This window comes from Microtus pennsylvanicus, chromosome 6 (assembly GCF_037038515.1).
Source record: "Microtus pennsylvanicus isolate mMicPen1 chromosome 6, mMicPen1.hap1, whole genome shotgun sequence".
Lineage (NCBI taxonomy): Eukaryota > Metazoa > Chordata > Mammalia > Rodentia > Cricetidae > Microtus > Microtus pennsylvanicus.
In genome coordinates this window covers 92890287-92909637 of record NC_134584.1, presented here as the reverse complement: position 1 = coordinate 92909637, position 19351 = coordinate 92890287, and the positions used below count along the sequence as shown (strand labels likewise).

At 46.0% G+C, this 19351-nt stretch overlaps 1 protein-coding gene and 1 long non-coding RNA gene across 5 annotated transcripts in view; one reads left to right on the top strand and one right to left on the bottom strand.

Moving 5' to 3' along the window:
• Positions 1-2547, bottom strand: part of Chd9 (chromodomain helicase DNA binding protein 9) — a 220642-nt gene extending 218095 nt beyond the window's left edge. For 2 of the 4 annotated variants that reach the window (XM_075976847.1, XM_075976854.1), the window contains exon 1: positions 2460-2547. The gene's annotated coding sequence lies outside the window, so the exon portion shown is untranslated. Of the gene's footprint in view, positions 1-2210 lie in introns of all 4 variants that reach the window. The other 2 variants (XM_075976851.1, XM_075976849.1) reach the window with 2 other exon arrangements.
• Positions 2548-17520: 14973 nt separating this feature from the next.
• LOC142852934 (uncharacterized) lies at positions 17521-18731 on the top strand. The gene is made up of 2 exons (XR_012911030.1): positions 17521-17892; positions 18025-18731. It is a non-coding gene; the product is annotated as an uncharacterized LOC142852934 (long non-coding RNA).
• Positions 18732-19351: the final 620 nt, after the last annotated feature.

Genomic DNA, 19351 nt, shown 5'->3' with positions numbered 1-19351 from the left:
GCTGCAGATGGAACCCAGGGCCTTGGACATGCTAGCTTACTTCCCCCGCTCTGAAGAGATCATACTTAATATATGCTATTTCCTTAGCACTGCCCTCTGCCAACAGCCCAGCCTGCAACCCTTGTCTGAAGGAAGATTTCCCAACATAAGTCCTCTCACGAAACACATAACTGACTTCTTGTGCTTTGGGACATCAAGTCAGCACTCTGGCACTAGGATCCAGGACCACTGTAATCATCAGCCACGTCACCAAGAAAAAGTATAAACGTGCACAAGAAATTGTACCCAACAGACCAGAGAACACATACTAGTTTACAGAAATAACCTCTACTTGCGATGGACCTCAGTATCCACAAACCAACCAGAAGCCAAAAACATTGCAGGTCGGAGGTGCGTAGCATGCACAGACCTGTTGAACATGCTAGCTCAGCAACAGGGCCCTCTGGAGCCTGTAGGGGTTTCCCCTTCTGATCACATGGCTGCCTGAGAGATGCAGCTCCTTGCGGCTGCCCCAACTAACAAGAAATGAACCTTCTGCGAACTGCTGGTCCAAGGAAAGATGAAGACCGAAACCGAAGTAAAGTTCACATTGTACAAAGCGCACGCGGCTCTTGTATATCCATAGTAAAGCCAGAAAACCGGAACTTGAGCCATCATAAGCCAGCGACTGTTGGCAGATCGAGAGCTGAAAGGAGATGACAAACCTTGCTGGACCTCAGCTCGGGGCAGGAGTGTTGGGTGACAACATTTCTGATGCTCTGTGCTTCTAGCTTTTCTCGTTGTTGGGTGTGAGTTCACCGACGGCTGGCTTACCCCCTCTTACCCACACTTTACTGCTAGTGCCAGGAAACCTGCTGGCACGCAGTAAGTACTGGGTAATGTTTATGCTTCCGCTGAGGGATTGAGGAACTCCCACGGAAGGACTTTACCTGTGTCCATGGGAATGAATAAGGGATAGGGAGACACAGCATGGTCCACCCTGGTCTAGGTGTTTGTCCCCACGTTCCTCATTATTTGATTTCCTTTTATACATGGGCTAGTCAGGCTGCCCAGGGCACAAAAATGGGATCTGCTTCTGGGGGGGAGGGAGGTGTCTGTGTGTGTGCCTTATGTATGCGTGTGTGCCTCATGTATGCGTGTGTGTCTCATGTCTGTGTGCATGCCTCATGTATGCTTGGCAGACCCTCCAGCAGCGACACCACATTGCTAGCCCTGAATCTGCCTCTAATCACGTTACAGCCTTCAGCTAGTCCTTTGGGCTCTCTGAGCACCAGCCTTTTAGACAACAAAGTGGGGTGTCTGTGGTAGTACTTCAGCTATCAGATGGGGTACGGTACCTGCTACCCTGTGGGTTACCGTGAGGGTTCAGGATGACAGTGCAGAGGAAGTTCAGCGCCTGGCATGGAATCCTCGATAAACACGGGCTTTCTCAGTCTTAATGGTTCCCACAGCAACCATAAGAGTGGTATGCTGCTGTACCCATTTTATAGATGGGTAAACTGAGGGTGGCTCAGTGAGTTAGCTAAGGTCATATGTAAGGGAGGGATGGATCTGGAGAGTCCAGACTCTTGCTGGTAGCACTTGGCTGTTACATAAGATACACGAGGCCATTTTTACTAGAAGGAAAGATTCTTCCGGGCTGACTTGGCTCCATTTCTCAGAATAATGAGGGCAGTCTGGTTCAGCTCCTGCACTTATCTAGGACTAGGGTGGGGGAGACCCCCTCTCTCCTACCAACGTGGGGAGCCCTTTCACACGGTACAAGATTGGCTTTCTTTTCTCTGGCACTTCTGAGTTCCACCCTTTGGGGTGGGGTGTTGGCTTGTCACGCGGAGTTTGACAGCCCAAAGGCAGAGGTAATTGCTGGCTGAAAAGGCAAAGAGGGAGGAGAGGGAAGAGGAGAAGCCTTCCGGGCTTGTAATAGACACCCTGGGTTCTTCTCGAACTCTCTCGGTCAAAGGGCCTACAAATCTGGCTGCAAGCTGGGATCCCGGGGGAAGTTCTTAATATTCAGATCCCCACGTCCAAGTCAAACCAATTACGGCTGGGTTTCGGGGTAGGGGTGGGGTATGGAACCCAGACAGCAGCATGTCTTACCAACAGCCAATGCATGCCCAAGTTTGAGAAGTGCCCGGCACTCTGCTCACCCCTCAGCTCCGTCTGGAGGCACCTCGGGACAGCAGTACCTCCTTTCCGTATTGGGGACTTACTGTGCGGGGGCTGGGCATGCCTTCCGAGGCCCAGGCTCGTGGAGGATGTCTGGGTGCTAGCCAGAGACCTGGGGCTCTGTTCAGTTTAGGCCCAGCTCTGGGACTGCGGGGCTCCAGGTCCTCTTGAGGCAACAGCACATGTGGCCGCTCTGTCCTCGCTGGTCATCAATGCAGACCGCAAACGGAGCTCCGCGGCGGCCAGCCCACCCCAGCCTCAGACATTCTAGGGACACGCCCGAGGAATCCTACCTTGGCTGCCGGCGCTGTCCTCCAGTCCCCGGAACCCTACGACTCCGGTTCCATCTGTCTCCCTCGCCGGCTCCAGACAGGCGCCCACTAGAGCACAGGCGCCACCTCGTGGCTGTGGGGCAGTAGCGCGGGCAGGGGTTGGGAGGTGCGAGCGCAGTGCAGGGCGGAAATGCAGCTGGGCCTTCCCACGTGGGCGGCTTCCAACACGGCGGAGCCCGGGGGCGCAGATCCGGCCTGGGCCGGTCCACCTTCACCCCTTGGGGAGCGTGAGGAACGGAATTTGCCGTACTTTTTCTTAGAGGCGTGAAGAAGTTGTCAGGCCGGGGCCTCTGACCTGGGATCCACCTTGGGATATTCCTGGCAGGGCTCGTGGATCTTTCCTTTCCACCATCAGCCTTCAGTACAGCCTAGCGTGGCACGGCTTCTCCTTTAAAGGCGCTGGGAGCATCCGAAGATGCCTAGGACTGGGTTTATTTCAAGTCCAGGGAAGCCCGTCCCTATCAGCAGCCCTTTCTGTCACCTCCCACCCTTGCCCTTGTTGCTTGATCCCTCCGTTACCCTAGGCTGACCTGTCTGAAACACTCGTCTGTGCCAGAACGGGGGCGGAGTCCGCGAGACACAATTAGAACCCTCGGGAGTTGGCCACCCAGGTGGTGTTTCTCGCAGAGCCTCATTAGCGTGTCTTTGGCTGGTACTGGAGGTCAGGTCATACAGCAACCCCGATTCCTTAGCATTACGTGCCAGCAGCCACCCCCTTCATCACTGGGACGCCAAAAAAAATACCCCTTCAGATTTCCAAATGTCTTCCTTGTTTGGAGGGAATAACAGCTCCAGGCTGAGACCCAGTTAGCTGATAATTAAGATCAGATGACGCTAAATGAAGACCACTGTCCACGGAAGTGCCATTACCGCGCTTCACAGAGCGGAGGGGCCCCTTCAGGTCCATCTTTTCCCCCCAGCGGTTTTCAGTATTTTCCTAATGAAGACATGGTGAACATGGCTTTCAAAAAAGAACACGTGTTACAAAAATAGTGGATTTAGCAAAATACAAAACAAACAAAATAATACACAGTAAGAACAAAGAGTTTGGGGGTAGGTAGGGGTTGGTTGTACGCTGATGCAGAAACAGGCCGACCTCTGTGAGTTCTCCACCTGCCTGGTTTACACAATAAACTCCAGGCCAGCCTCAGAGACAGTTCAACTGGTATAAGTACTTGCCACACACAGTAAATGGTGAATTATTTAATGCACTTATGTCTCTTTTATTCTTTAAATGAATATTATCCGAGCCCCTATACACCAGACGCTCGAGCAAACGAGGGATCCAACCAAGTACAACACAAAACCTCTGCCCCCTGGCTGCACACGGGTGGGAACTCAGAGCGTGCACCAGGCAGTGAGCAAGCACAAACCCAGCTAAGTCCCAGCGTGGAGTGGGAAGGTGGCCAGGGAACTCCACACCTAGCTGGGCAACTACCGGCATTTGATAGCCACTAGGAGAGGGAAAGTAAGTTTTCTTTAAATGGTTTGACTCCATGGTTTATCAAACATACTCTAGGGCAGGCTCCACACCCGAAGGGGAGGAGAAAGAGATAAGAGAGAGAAGAGAGAGGAGAGAGAGAGAGAGAGAGAGAGAGAGAGAGAGAGAGAGAGAGAAGAGAGAGAAAGGGAGAACCAACAGGAAGTTGAGTAGGATCTAGGAGGAGTTGGGTGGTGAAATATGTTCAAAATATGATCAAATTGTTGGAAATTCTTCAACAAACACACACACACAACACATTTTGAGACAGGGTCTCACTATGTAGTCCTTGGTTGACCTGAAATTTATTTTGAAGACCATGCTGGCCTTAACTTGAGTCCCGAGAGTAAAAAAGTGTGCAGCACCATGCCCACCTTTAGACAATTTATAAAAAAAACATTATTATTATTATTATTTTCTGAAAGTCTCTGCCTTTTTCCAATTTACTTTTAATGTAATATCTAAATGATTTGTTGTGGTGAGAATGGACCCCAGGGCCTCAAGGATGCTAGGCAAGTACTCTACCCCTGAGTTACATACCTGCCCCCACATTGACACACTTCACAGGTGTACACACACACACACACACACACACACACACACACTGTGATGCAACTGAGTTCTTCAATGTCAAGTACAGTATTTATAAAATGATACCTATTTACAGGACCCCGGGGGCAGAAGGGGCAGACGGTAGATGCACAAGCTGCTAAGCTCGATGAAGAACTTCCTTTAATCCTGGCAGTCATCCCCGTGACATTTGGTGATCGTGTCACCAGTGGAAAATCTGAAGCAATCCTCAAAAAGTCAAGTCTCGGCCGTGCACCCTGTCACACCACTCCGCGGTCATCTCCGTCACCCTGTGTCCCGTGTGCCCCCTTCATCTGTGGACTCTGCGCCTGTGCGGACATCAAAGGCAGAGGTAGGCAGAAGGTGAGACCTGTGGGTAAGGCCTAGAAGGGCAAGGGCAGGGGGGACAGGCGGTAGGTGTGTCCTGGAGGGCCAGTCTCAGCTTGCCTGTTGCCGGGTCGAGCCGTGGTGAAGATGGGCAAGCCAGAGAAGTGCTGACAGGGGGCGGGAGGCCCAGCTGGCAGGTCAGTTCCCCTTCTTTTGCTTTCAAATGCCTCTGAGTCTCTTCCACTGCCCTGGTTGGTCCCCACAACAGCTCTCTCCTCTCTGCCACATCCCAGTGCGTGCCTGGGCAAAGTCCTAGATCATTGCTTTGCTCTGGGAGGGAGTCTGAGGCTTGGCATCATGACCTTCTGAGATGGGGCACCTAGGGCTTCCCCCCGGAAGGTCTCCTAGCCTTTTCCTATTCTGTTGAACCATGCTGCTTTGGAAACTGCAACTTTCAACACGTGTGTTTCCTCTTAGCTTGTGGTTTCTTGGGGGGATGGCACAGTGTGATCTGTAGAAATAATGTCAACAATGGTAAGACCAGAGCCAGGCATGATGCCTGGTGCCTCTAATCCCAGCAGTAAAGGAGATGGATGCAGGAGGATGAGGAAGTAGCTTGAGCTACAAGAGACCTTGTTGCAAAATGGAAATTGCGCAAGCACCAAACAGTCATAATAACTTTTAATAAGATTTATTTTTATTTACATATACGTCACCCATGAACAAACAAGGCAGTTTCTTTTTGTAAAAAGGATGGTTGCCATCAGGACCCAAACTGGGTCAGGGAACACAGTCAGGCAAGATGGCCTCTGTCTTTTGCTTCTGATGGAGGCAATGACGGCCAATCAACCCATTGGCCACAATTGGTCTGATGGGATTGGCTAATGAGGCAAGGGGAAGGGAAGGTTTAGAAGCTAGGCTTACTATCTTTGCAGAAAAAACCCCACTTCTTACATATCCATGTGCACATCTGTGTGAATGTATCCCACTCATGTATTTGTGTGGCTGCCTTCAGAGGCCCTTGGGGCTGGAGTAAGTTATAGGAGGCTGTAGGCCACTGGCGTGGATGTTGGGATTAAAACTTGGGTTCTCTGAAAGAGCAGCAAGTGCTCCCAACTGCTGAGCCACCTCTCTGGCCCCGATATCTTTAAAATATATTAGACACCGAGGACTTTCGAGTTAATTTAGCCTCACAATAACCCTACATAGTAGGCACTACTATTTTTCTCATATTAACAGTGACGAAACCAGGATTTGTAATGCTGAAGTCACCAGCGTGCCTCCGGCTCGACTCCGGAGCACCTGCACAGCTCAGTTCCTAGTGTGTACAGCAGACCTTGACCAAGGGACCAGGCGCTTTCGTTCTCAGTTTCTTGTTCTGCTCATCATTTCCTGTGGATTATTTCCTAAATAAGTTTACTATGTTCTGAGATGTTACCCAGTTTTTATGTAAGAAGCAATGCATTCAGCCAGGTGGTGGTGGCTCACGCCTTTAATCCTAGCACTTGGGAGGCAGAGGCAGGCAGATCTCCGTGAGTTCGAGGCCAGCCTGGTCTACAAGAGCTAGTTCCAGGAGAGGCTCCAAAGCTGCAGAGAAAACCTGTCTCAAAAAACCAAAAAGGAAAAAAAGAAAAGAAAGAAAGAAACAATACATTCATCTTGTAAACCGAGAATGCACAGGGAAGAAGGGGACCCCTCTATTATCCAGTGTGACAGGTGTAGAAATAGGGGTCTGTGGACACAGGCAGACTGGCAGCAGGACCTGGTAGAAGGAAGTTTAGAGAAGGCAGAGATGCCAAAGGGACCGAGGAGGCCAGGGATTGGGTACCCATCCCAGCAAGGGTGCATGGTCCTTGTGAGACAGGTCCAGTGTGCTGGGTGACAACTTGACTTTAGGAGCCACAGGGTATTTATACATGGCTGGAATGTGATTGGACCCCTTCTGGTCTGGGTTTGTGAAACTTAATATTGTCCACTTGCCAGGACCTAGGACGTAGGCGACAAGCTAGGGATGACTGATTAGGTTGAAGAGAGAAGATCCATCTTAACTGTGGGCAGCATCCTCACATGGGCTGGGCTTCTGGAGTGAATGAAAAGGAAGAAAGAGTACCAGCATTCATCTCTCTCCTTCTGGTCTGTGGATGTGATGTGATCGACCTCCCCCTCCTGCCGCCATGCATTCCCTGCCATGATGGATCGTACCTGCAATAGATGAGGCCAAAGAAACCCTGCCTTCCTTAACTGTCTTTGCTGCAGAAACAAGACAAGCAACTAATGCACAGTCCACACCTGCAAATACTTTCACATTGAACCTTGTTATGGCCACATTAGATTAGTGTGTGTGTGCGTGTGTGTGTGTGCGTGCGTGCGTGTGTGTGTGTGTGTGCGCATGTGTACGCGCGTGTGCGTGTGTGTGTGTGTGTGTGTGTGTGTGTGTGTGTGCGTGCATACTTGCACACCATGGGATGTGTGTGTGGAAATGAGAGGACAAGGTGTGAGAGTTCTCCTACTATGTGGCTCCCAGGAATCCAACTCAGGTCACCAGGTTTGACTGAGCCGTATCATAAATTGTAGCCCCCTTAAAATGCTTATCCTTTTATATGTTATAAGGTATAAGGTCCACCAGCAGGCTGTCATAGGCATTATCCCATCAATTCATTCCTAAAGTCTCAGGACACAGTTACTATATTCTTAAATGTTTTCTTTATTATTTATTATGAGTACAGTGTTCTGTCTGCATGGATACCTGCAGGCCAGAAGAGGAAGCAGATCTCATTACAGATGGTTGTGAGCCACCATGGGGTTGCTGGGAATTGAACTCAGGACCTTTGGAAGAGCAATCAGTGATCTTAACCTCTGTGCCCTCTCTCCAGCCCATACACAGGTATTATTAGCACCCTCCACTGATGAGAAAACCGAGTGAGATGTTAGGCAAAGGCTGAAGGCCATGCAGAAGGTCCACCTGGCCTTTCTGCTGAGCTCTAGGCTGGGAATTTCTCCTGCTCCTTTCCCCTTCTCTCCCCTCTCTGCCTTCCTCCCGCTCCCCTCTTTTTCTCTCGTTCTGGGGTGAGTTAGTTTTCTTGTAGGTGTGACAAAGGCTTAAGGGCAGGTTGACTTGTCTCATGGTTTAACGTGTTTTTGCCGTCGGAAACTGACGAAGGGAAGCTGCCATGCTTTGCAGCAGACATGGAAAGGAGGATCACGACGTTCATTATATCGATGGGCTCAGGGGCGTTGTCCTGGTACCTGAGCAACTGCAGAGGTTCCTGGTATTTATGGGCTTTTCAGCATTATTTCAAATGATTACATCATTGCTAGACTTAAGTGTCTATTAGCCTTAGAGGATCCCAAGACTGAGATCAAAGCAAAAATTCCTTTCTTGTGGCCAGGCCTGGGAAAGTCTGCTATTTGTCCTTTCTGTAAAACAGGATAATTGCCGACAGCTGTTTTACCAGGTAGCTGTGAGTAGCCATGTTATGATAAAAGATACAACAGAAAAGACAGAACAGAATGCTGGGAAGAAGGAAAGTGAGCAGACGCAATGAAGCTCCCGCCCAAGATGGACGTAGGCTAAAATCCTTTCCTGTAAGCTACTGCCTCGTGGTGCCACACAGATTATTAGAAATGGGTTAGTCGAGATGTGAGAGTTAGCCAAGAAGAGGCTAGATATAATGGGCCAGGCAGTATTTAAAAGAATACAATTTGTGTGTTGTTATTTCGGGGCATAAACTAGCCAGGCACCGGGGCCGGGCTGCAGGAAACGCAGCTCGCTGTTCCTTCTACAGGGCTGTAAACAAGGCATTCCTAGAAACAATGTTTTTTCTAAGTATACTCCAAACAGAACACCCCTCCCTTTTGGAGCATGCAGAAGCTGTGGCAAAGGCAGACACTGGACCAATGAATGCAGATCAACAAGGGACAGACAAGGTAACCCTTTGCCTTTGGGAAATGCCTTTGGGGGCCTCTTACATGCCCCATGTCAAATTTGGTTCAGTCTTTCACCATGAGGGTAACTCCTCCCCAGAGCAACGAAAGGACCTAATGTCAATTATAGAAAACTATACTGCTTTAGATGATAGAACAGCTTTAGAAGATAAAACAAAAATTTTAGGAAATTTTCTTTATTATAAAGATTAGATTTGAACAAGAGAGACCCCTTGATTAGGAGATGTAATAGTTCATCAAATAGTGTGGCCAGTCAATCAAAACTGACTTATAACTAATGCTTTGCATTTGATTAGATATAACTTGCCAAAAGGGAAACTCCCCAGAGTTAGGGTTGGGGAAGGGTTTTGTTTTTGTCTTTCTTGGAGAATGAAGGTATCTACAAAAGGACCACTGGCCAAATGTGACATCTGAAGAAAAAGGACAAATCATCCAGAGAAAATGTCCCAAGATAAAAAGTAAATTGGCCTATTCATATATTACATCTCCAACAGGATAAAATTTCATAAATCTTTCCAAACGTTTGTTTCTGCTGTTCTCTACAGACATGTAATACAAACAATCTTTTTGTATCCCAGTCTAATTAAAGACTAAAGCTGATTTTGGAGTTGGAGTGTGGTTCTTTCTCTAAACTCAAGCATGCTTGTTAAAAGAAAATCCAAATCTCTGTCTCATGTCAGAAGAACTACCTGATATGGGGCAGAAGAAAACCAAAATTAAGGGACTCTTCTATTATTGCCACTATTCTCATAATTCTGAGTTTTTATTTTGACTTTTTGAAACTTTTCTTAAGGTATAAATACCTGAAAAATATATACATTAAAGTTTTTGTCATGACATTAATGGTCATATAGAGTACTAACTAATTCTGGAAAAAAGCTTCATGTAGCTTCCTGTACTTGATTTCAGGTTTGAGTCTCTACCAGGTAACTAGGAATCAAGTTTTTGTGCTCTGGATATACATAACAAATTATGGCTCTTTAACCTCTTCAAGATCTGCTGCATGCTACATTTAAAATGTTAAACTTATCTGCACTGAACTATGACCATGCCTAACAGAGACCTTTGAAGTCTCCAGAAGAAGTCTGGGGCTGCCACAATGATGATCCCACCAGGACTATTATAAATGTCACTAAGCCAACAAACACCATCCAAAGATCAGTTTTGGACTACAAACTGCTCAGGGTATTTTCTAGGTGGCTAGCTGAGATGGTCCAGCCTCACAGTCTACTCTAGCCAGGACTTAGAAAAGACCTGCATTTTCCCATTATTCAGAGACTGGACAACAAATGATACAGGTAGTTCTCCTAGGACTTTATAATTATTCTAATTTTTTTTCAGGGTCTCCTAAAGATGCCATCACATGCAGGCATCAGGAAGTAATTTTAAGACAAAGGGGGATATAGCAATGATAGGATAAAAGGATTATTGAATCTATCTTTAAACCAACAAAAGCAACTATTAGTCTTAAATATTTTATATTGGTATGGATTTTTGTATATTGAAACAAATTATAGGTTATTATTTTTATTTTGGTTTTTCGAGGCAGGATTTCTATGTGGAACAGTCCTGGATATTCTGGAACTCACTTTGTAGACCAGGCTGGCTTTGAACTCACAGAGAGCTGCCTTCCTCTGCTCCGATTGCTAGGATTAAAGATATGCATTACCACACCTACTTGAGGTTATTTTTATTAGAACCTAAGGACAGTACCTATCTTTCTACTCTTGTTTAAGATATCGCACCTATACAACTTACTTAACAATTTAATGTAAATTTCTAGTCCCTAAAAGTTATTATTACAAGCTTTTTAGGATAATAAAGAAATGCGGATTAGTAGTTAGTTGGCTATTATAATCAAACTTATAATCATGTTAGGAAGACAGGTGATCTTCAAACACTTCAGAGATCAATAGAATATCACATTTAAGGCATTTTAATAACATAAGGTTCTTCTTCTTCTTCTTCTTCTTCTTCTTCTTCTTCTTCTTCTTCTTCTTCTTCTTCTTCTTCTTCTTAATGACAATGGGACATGTCTATTCCTGGAAGTGCCAATCTACTTCAGAGAAGATGTTGGGCATTGAAGAAACTCCAGAGTTTACTTTCTTTGTGTAAAAAGTAAGCCACTGGCAAGAAAGTGCCTTTATCTCTACTACTAACAATATGTTGTCCAAATTGGATAAGCAGAACACAAAGAAAGTGACTGCTGAACTTTGCCAAGACAAAATAGGATAGTCTTTCAGAATATCCTGCTTCACAGAAAAGTCTGTCAGATATGCTAGGCCTGTAGGACCAAAGATGGATGTTCCAATGTTACAGAGGAATCTTGGATTGTACAGGCAGCCAGTTGTTTCTGCCATTTTTTACATTTTTGGGCAGTCATTTGCTTGAGCTTCTTGCTTACTCAGTTAATATTATTTACCTCTAAGGTCTTCGATGGAGTTGAAGACTAGATAGCTATAGTTATGGCTTTCCTTATTGGCAAATCTAGAAAAGAAACTCACAAAAGGGATGGAGAGATGGCTCAGTGGTTAAGAGCATTGCCTGCTCTTCCAAAGGTCCTGAGTTCAATTCCCGGCAACCACATAGTGGCTCACAACCATCTGTAATGAGGTCTGGTGTCCTCTTCTGGCCTGCAGACATACACACAGACAGAATATTGTATACATAATAAATAAATAAATAAATATTAAAGAAAAGAAACTCACAAAAGAGGTGTAAAGTATATAAGGTTGGGAGACATAAAAGGATATTTTTTTTAAAAAAAAGAAGATTTATTTATTCCTTATATAGACAGTATTCTGCAGGCCCGAAGGGGGCACCAGATCTTACTACATATGGTTATGAGTCACCATGTGGTTGCTGGGAATTGAACTCAGGACCTCTGGAACAGCAGGCAGTTCTCTTAGCCACTGAGCTAGCTCTCCAGCCCACAAAAGGATAGTTTTGAGTTGGTAATACAAGTTAGAAGAAAAAGTGAGTTAGGTACAACATGTTGAACTCACCAAGATAGGATAAATAATGGAGTATTTTTCTCTGAATTTGTCAAATGTTAATGGACTAGACATTGTTTATATAATTATTGCCTGTATATAATTGTATATAGTTATTATACTTATTGCATATAGTTTTTCTATGTTGGTTAAAACCTTTTGATTTAGAGACAGGCATATCTCTATGACTTTGAGACCAGCCTGATGTACAGAGTGAGTTCCACGACTGGCTCCATAGCTACTGGGAAACCATGTCTTGAAAAAAAACTAAACAAACAAGCAAAAATAAATAAATAAAGCTTGCCTGGAGATCAGAGGCAAAACTAGCCACTAGTTAACCACAGAAACTGGGCAGTTTCAGCTCACGCCTCTGAGCACTAGGAAGGTGGAGAGAAGAAATGATAAGTAAGACAGGATCTCAGCAGTTTGGCCTGAGGAAGGAGATAGATTAATTACATTCACGATTCATCTAGGCTTGAGAAGGGAGCAAGGAGTCAGAAAAGGTGAAGGAGAGGAGGATACTAGGCACCAGCCACCCAGCCACACAGTCAGTCATGGAGTAAGAAGGAAAGAAAGATATATAAAATAAAGAAAGGTAAAAAGCCCAGAGGCAAAATGTAGTTAAAAATAAATGGGATAATTTAAGTTAGAAAAGCTGGCTAGAAACAAGCCAAGCTAAGGTTGGGCATTCATAAGAAAGAATAAGTCTCTGTGTATTTATTTGGGAACTGGGTGTTTGGCCCCCAAAGAGTAAAAAAATAAACAGTTACACACCACGATCCACAGCATTTCTCACAAACACTAAATACATAAAAAGAAATTTGAGCTCCTGGGAGTGGGAGCACATGCCTATCATTCTATTTTTCAGAGAGGTATTCAAGGGTCCTACTGAGATCCTTGTAATCCCATAATCCCTATGATCCCAGTATGGCAGAGGAAGGGGCAGAGGCAGAGGCAGAGGCAGAGGCAGAGGCAGAGGCAGAGGCAGAGGCAGAGGCAGAGGCAGAGGCAGAGGCAGAGGCAGAGGCAGAGGCAGAGGCAGAGGCAGAGGCAGGAGGATCCTCATAACTTTGAAATGACTCTCGTCCACATAGTCAGTTCCAAGGCAGTCAGGACTACATATAGAGAAGACACTTTCTTTCTGAGAGCATGGGGGTATTCAAGGACAGAGAGCACATGAGGAGGGGGTAGAGGTGTTTATAAATGTAGAAAAAGAACTCTCATCATAAACCAGAGGTGCTGGTACCACGACCATGCCCCTCATCTTTCAAAACTGTGAGGTTCATGCTTGTTATATAAACTCTGTGCAGTATTTTGTGATGGCCAACCACCCAGCAATACAGATAAATACCCTGTGGTTAGTGTGTGTTTATAAACAACTGCCCAGCAGTTTCCCAAGTGCCTTAGCATTTTGGTTTACTAGCTGTATAGGATCGATTACATCCACAGTCTTATCCAAACATGATAGTGTTGGTAAATTTTCTAATCAATCAATCAATCAATCAATCTCTCTCTCTCTCTTTCTGTGTGTGTGTGTGTGTGTGTGTATTGAAGGTATTGATAAAAGACATTCTGAGATATCTTAATTTTATTACAAAGGCTGGAGGGGGAGGCGGAAGCGATAAGGGGAGTTAATCAGTTAACAGTTGCTATAGATAAAGTCAACAAAGAGACTGTTCTGTGGAAACCGTGATTTAAAAGCCTTCACACCCAACCACCAGGGCCACCACGCCCTGTTCATGTTTCTAACCTTTCCTGACTGTTAACCTCAACTAGTCCAGAACCTCAACCTCTTCTTCCTCTTCTTCCAACTCTTCATCAGTGATGATAAAACCCAGGTTCTTACATATAAAGGGCAAGAAACCACTGAGTCATAAGCCTGGCCCTTGGGTTTTCAAGACAGACTCTTGCTATGTAGCTCAGTCTGGCTTGGAACTCAAAATCCTTCTGCCTTAGTTTCCTGAATACTGGCATTAAGGCCATGTACTACCTACCATTCCTGGCTAGGAAGCAGGTTAAGGATGAAAGTATTTAAAATGTGTCCTGCTCATATCCCACCCACCTTTGGCTTGGTCTAACCCAATGGCTGTCTGGCAATATCTCTAGTGCCAAGCCAGCCAACAGACTGGCAAATGACAGTCTCTATCAGAGGCAAATCTCTATCTGGAAGTTGAGGAAGAGGTTCGATGTGACACATGATGTGAACCTTATTCCTCATGTAGAGTGCTAGTGCCTTGAATTTCTCAAGAACTTTTTTTTAAAAGATTTATTTATTTATTATGTATACAACATTCTGCCTCCATATATGCCCACATGCCAGAAGAGGGCGCCAGATCTCATTACAGATGGTTGTGAGCCACCATGTGGTTGCTGGGAATTGAACTCAGGACCTCTGGAAGAGCAGCCAGTGCTCTTAACCACTGAGCCATGTCTCCAGCCCTCTCAAGAACTTTTGAATGAAAGCTAATTTAGTACTTGACCTCATGGCTTATATAAATGGTCCCAAGTAAACAGGGAAGCTAAGATTTCTTACCCTGTTTACTTGGCCAAGGGTTCTCTGTCTATTTCTCCCTGCCAGGCATCTTCACACACCAAGCTCTCTCTGAATGAGGGCTTTTTGCCTCTCTTGAGATCACCTGTGATCAGTATGATTAATCTGGAGAGGTTTGTTGGCCTGGGATCCTAATTTTCAAAAGAGGGTTAACCCTGGGAGGAGGTGGAAACTTGTTTTTTTTCTTCCTTTTCTCAATAAAAAAAATAAATTAATTAATTAAAAAAAAAAGAGGGTTAACCTTAAACGGAGTTCCCGCCTCTACCCTGTCACTCCTGAGGTCTGTTTTGGAATGTATGTGGAAGATGGAAGATATAAACAGAGGAGATCACAATGTCTTTCTGTCACTCTGCCAAGCTGTCAAGACGTTGACTCAAAGCAAGGTGACTTACAGGGGAGTTTTGCCATGGTCTTTTAGATCAGTGAATGCCCCCGCCCAGTGAGGGGCAAAGGAATTGACTGGCAGAGGCAGAAAGGCAGAGGGGCCTCGGTGGGGAGGGAGATAGATCATAGGCTTTGGAGGCAGCAAATCTTGAGTTTGTATCAGGAGCTGAATGCTCAAGTTCACGACCTCAAATGTGGAGCAACTGACCCGACCACTATGGTCTTGATTTTAACTCTAGAGGATTAGCAAGCAGCTCTTTCTCAAAGGACAGTAGGGTCGTGAGGAGCAGCAGGGGGATTTCTGTAAGGGATCCAAGGGCAGCAAATACTTGCCCTCCCTAAAGCAATGGAGTCGAAGTCACCCTTGATGGCTATCCAGGGAGTCAGCAAAGAATCACAGCAGATTTTGTGTTCTGAAAAGCTGCTCCGTAGACTGACTTGATGTTCCCTCCAGCATCCTAGGAGCTGGGTGAGAACTATGAAGCCCCGAGGCTGGAGAAGTGTCTCAGTGGTGAAGAGTCTTTATTGCTCTTTCAGAGGGTGCGAGTTCAGTTCCCAGCAGCCTCACGGTGACTCACAACCATCTGCAACTCCAGTTTTAGGCTGCAGGTGGTGTGTATACACGGAGGCCAAACAGTCATCTACATAAAATAAAAAATAATCTAGCCAGGAAGTGGTGGTGCACGCCTTTAACTTCAGCACTTGGGAGGCAGAGGCAGGTGGATCTCTGACTTTGAGGCCAATCTGGTATACAGAGTGAGTTCCAGGATAGTCAGGGCTACACAGAGTCTCAAGAAACAAAAAACAAAAAAAACAAAAAAGCTAAAAAAAAAAAGTAATAAAAAAAAAGAATTATGATGCCCTTGTTAGAGTTAGGAAGGAAAGCGAGGTGATTGGAAGGTAAATGAGCAAAGACCGCAGACACAGGAACCCTGAACTGCCGTCGTGACCCAGGGTTTCCCTCAGGAAATGAGCTCATCCATAGCTCCAAAGCTCTCCACCTATCTACGTCATCCACTCTTCTTATCCCCGTGACAAAACACTTGTCAGAGCAACGGACAGAAGGAAGGAATGGCCCTGTCTCCGTTTCCCTGCTCTGAAGGGTGGAAGTCATGGGGTTCCTGAGGGAAGGACTGTGTGGTGGGGTTCCCTCTCATCCTGTGTGGATCAAGCAGTGGGGAGCAGAAATGGAGGCGGGGCTCTAACCTGAAGGCCTGCCCCAACCGTCTATGTCTTCGGGGTATGCCTTGTATCCTAAAGGTTCCAGAACCTCCCCCAAACAGTGTCACCAGCTGCATTTCTCGTTTAGTTACTCATGCTGCGTGCACGCCTCAGCTTAAAAGTGCAGCTGCGCCCTGCAGATTTAAAGAGGGATGACAGACTGGGGTTGCTGCTCAGGGTTAGCTTTACCCAGCCATGCAAGGGGGTGAGGGGTCCATCTTCAGAACCACACAACAAAACCAAGCAAGCCATCCAACAAACTATTCAAGGATAGCCAACTCAGCCCAAAACATCTGTGACAGTGTGTGAAGATGACCTGATAGGGACTTTTCTATCTATCTATCTATCTATCTATCTATCTATCTATCTATCTATCTATCTATTATCTATCTATCTATCTATCTATCTATCTATCTATCTATCTATCTATCTATCTATCATCCATCCATCCATCTATCTATCAATTATCTATCTATCATCTATCAATTATCTATCTATCTATCTATCTATCATCTATCCATCCATCTATCTATCAATTATCTATCATCTATCAATTATCTATCTATCTATCTATCTATCTATCTATCTATCTATCTATCTATCCATCCATCCATCTATCTGTTATCTATCTATCTATCTATCCATCCATCTATCTATCAATTATCTATCTATCTATCTATCATCTATCTATCATCTATCAATTATCTATCTATCTATCTATCATCTATCTATCTATCTATCCATCCATCTATCTATCAATTATCTATCTATCATCTATCAATTATCTATCTATCTATCTATCTATCTATCTATCTATCTATCTATCTATCTATCTACCTATCTACCTATCTACCTATCTCAAAGTAATGAAGAGAAGGAGCCACATTCTGTAGTGATGCTCACCTGTCGTTCAACACTGGGAAGGATGATCCGGGAAGACCATGGGTTTGCGGTCAGTGCAGCCTGCCCATGTAGGTTCTGTATTAAAACAAAAAGCAAGCCAGATGACGGGGGTTAACTCCCAGGTCTGTTAGCTTGTGGTCTTTCATAACTACCACAGATTAGACGATTCCATCTTTCTTTGCCTCTGTGTTTCCATCTGCTCAATGATACTTGAACAACTGAATACTAGAAGTTGCGTGTCAGGGTTGTAAACTGGATAAGGAATGTGAACTGCACTTGGCACCCAGCCCCTCCCCCTCCCCGTGTCTTTAGCGCTTTCAGTTATGTGTTTGGGTAACCCTGGGAGCCTACAGAGCAGATATTCTAGGATAGTTCCACTGGTCTCCAGGCAGGGGGTCTGTGAGGCCCAGGAGTAGATGGGCCCCAGGGACAAGGAAGGAGGCCACAGCTTGTTGCATGGTAACTGCTTTCTGTCTGGGAAGGTGTAGGCTGGTGTTTACCTGTAACTAGGTGGCGGTGGTGGAGGTGGTGGGCGATCGGTAAAGAAATTAATAAAGATCAAGGGCAAGGAGTGGTTCATAGAGCCGGAACTAAGCCAGTTAGCTGTAAGGGCAGTGCTCCAAGTCCTGCCTCCCTCACAGTGGTGGCCAGGGGGTGTCTCCTTGTGGCCATAGAAACCATGCCGGCTTTTTCTGCAACAGTGTACTGGGGAAGGGTTATTTAGCTCTGGCTTCTGAGGCTCCCTCCATCACACGAACCTTTCTCCTTTCACGAGGTCGAAGAGCACCAGGCCCTCTGAGTCCCTGTGAGATGGGATGCCATTCAAGCAAAGTCTCCAAAGTCGTAGTGGAGTCCCAGAAACCTGGAGATCACCCTGAGGGAGGAGAGCCGAAGGTGGAGCCTGGCGCTGAGGCAGTGGATGGCAAGGACACCTCAGTGAAGGAAGGAGCGGCTGAGCGGAAGAGCTGACCCTTTTTCTTGAGGGGACCCTCACCTCATCCCTGGAACAGCCTTCAGCCTGTGAGGTCTCATTCTGAGGAACTATCCTTGGAGGGCGGAGAGACCCCTGCTTGGGATATGACCTTCCTCAGGGCTTGCTCTCTGGCCTTGGGTGGATGAGGGTGAGGCTTTGATGTGATTCTGTTTCTCCAGCATCCAGCAAAGAGGACAAAAGATGGCTTCGTTCTTCTTGGGCCTTTCCCACAGCTGCTGGAAAGAGAGAAACATGTAGACTGACTTTCCTGATCCAGACTATACGCTTCTGACTGTGGCTGTCTCTCACGGGGTCTGCCTCCCTTTCCCAGAATTCTGAAGGCTCTGTACCCACGACAACGATGGGAACTATGGATCTTGGTTTGGTCTTAATCTCTTTCCCCTCCTTTTCAACAGCTGACTGAACAGCCAGCATGCCTGACAGGAAGCTTTTGCATTTGGCTCTCTCCGTGTTGTTCGCATGAATAATTTAATATTTAACTTGCAGTATCATTAATGAATTATGGGAATAATCAGGATTGGGCAGGATTCCGTGAATGGACAGCGATAGGGGCTTGGGCTCACAACAAGTAGAGTGTTGAGCCCTGGCGGGGGGAGGAGAGATTCACATTTCCGGTTATTAAATCTCTGGAAGGGTCCCCCTGTTAGCTTGTCTTCTGTTATCAAAAGTCTGTCAATTTGAGCCCTCTAGCATCTGAGCTGTCTGCATCTAGCCTTCAAAAATATTTTGCTGTTTACTAACAATGAGTCTGCCAGCCTTTCTTTTTCCCCCCCTGAATGCGTTTTGTTTTTAATGCAACCCCAAAGCATTTTCCATTTGAAATCAAACAGACATGTTTGCAAATAAACGATGACACATCACAGTAGAGAGGGGAGACTGGGCTGTGTGGTTGCAGGATTGTCAGGGAGGGTGGGTGCTGTTCCGCGGAGCAGGCATGAGCCTCCCCTTTGTGCCAGGCTTCACGCTGAGTTTCTACCGGGGACTAACCAGCCCTCACCAGCATCGCCACCCCTATTTTATAGGTGAGAACATTTAGGAGCTTGTCTGAGTACAGCTTAGGAGGGTGAGGGCGTGTGCACGCGCATGCGTGCATATGTATTCTGGAACTGGCCCTCTTTCTGAGTGTTAGAATTACAGACATGTGCCACCATGCCCATCTACAGAGACCAGACCTGAACCCCGGCTGTGTGACTTCAACCTACACAGAACCCTAATTAAAGACTACATAACTATGATCTTTCTTGGGAATGAACTAAGGAAACGGAAATCTAACATCTAAATACTATCTTTCCATTTTTATGAATGCACGTGTTGCTCGGATGCATGTTTTTGCCGTTGGCACGTGTTTGGGTGAGCACAGCGTGCCCAAGTGCAAGTGGTAGGCCAAGTGTGATGTCAGGCTTCATCCTTGATCACTCTTCTACCCTATTCACTGAGGTAGGGTCTTTCAATCAAACCCAGAGCTTGCTCTGGGATTCCCCTGCT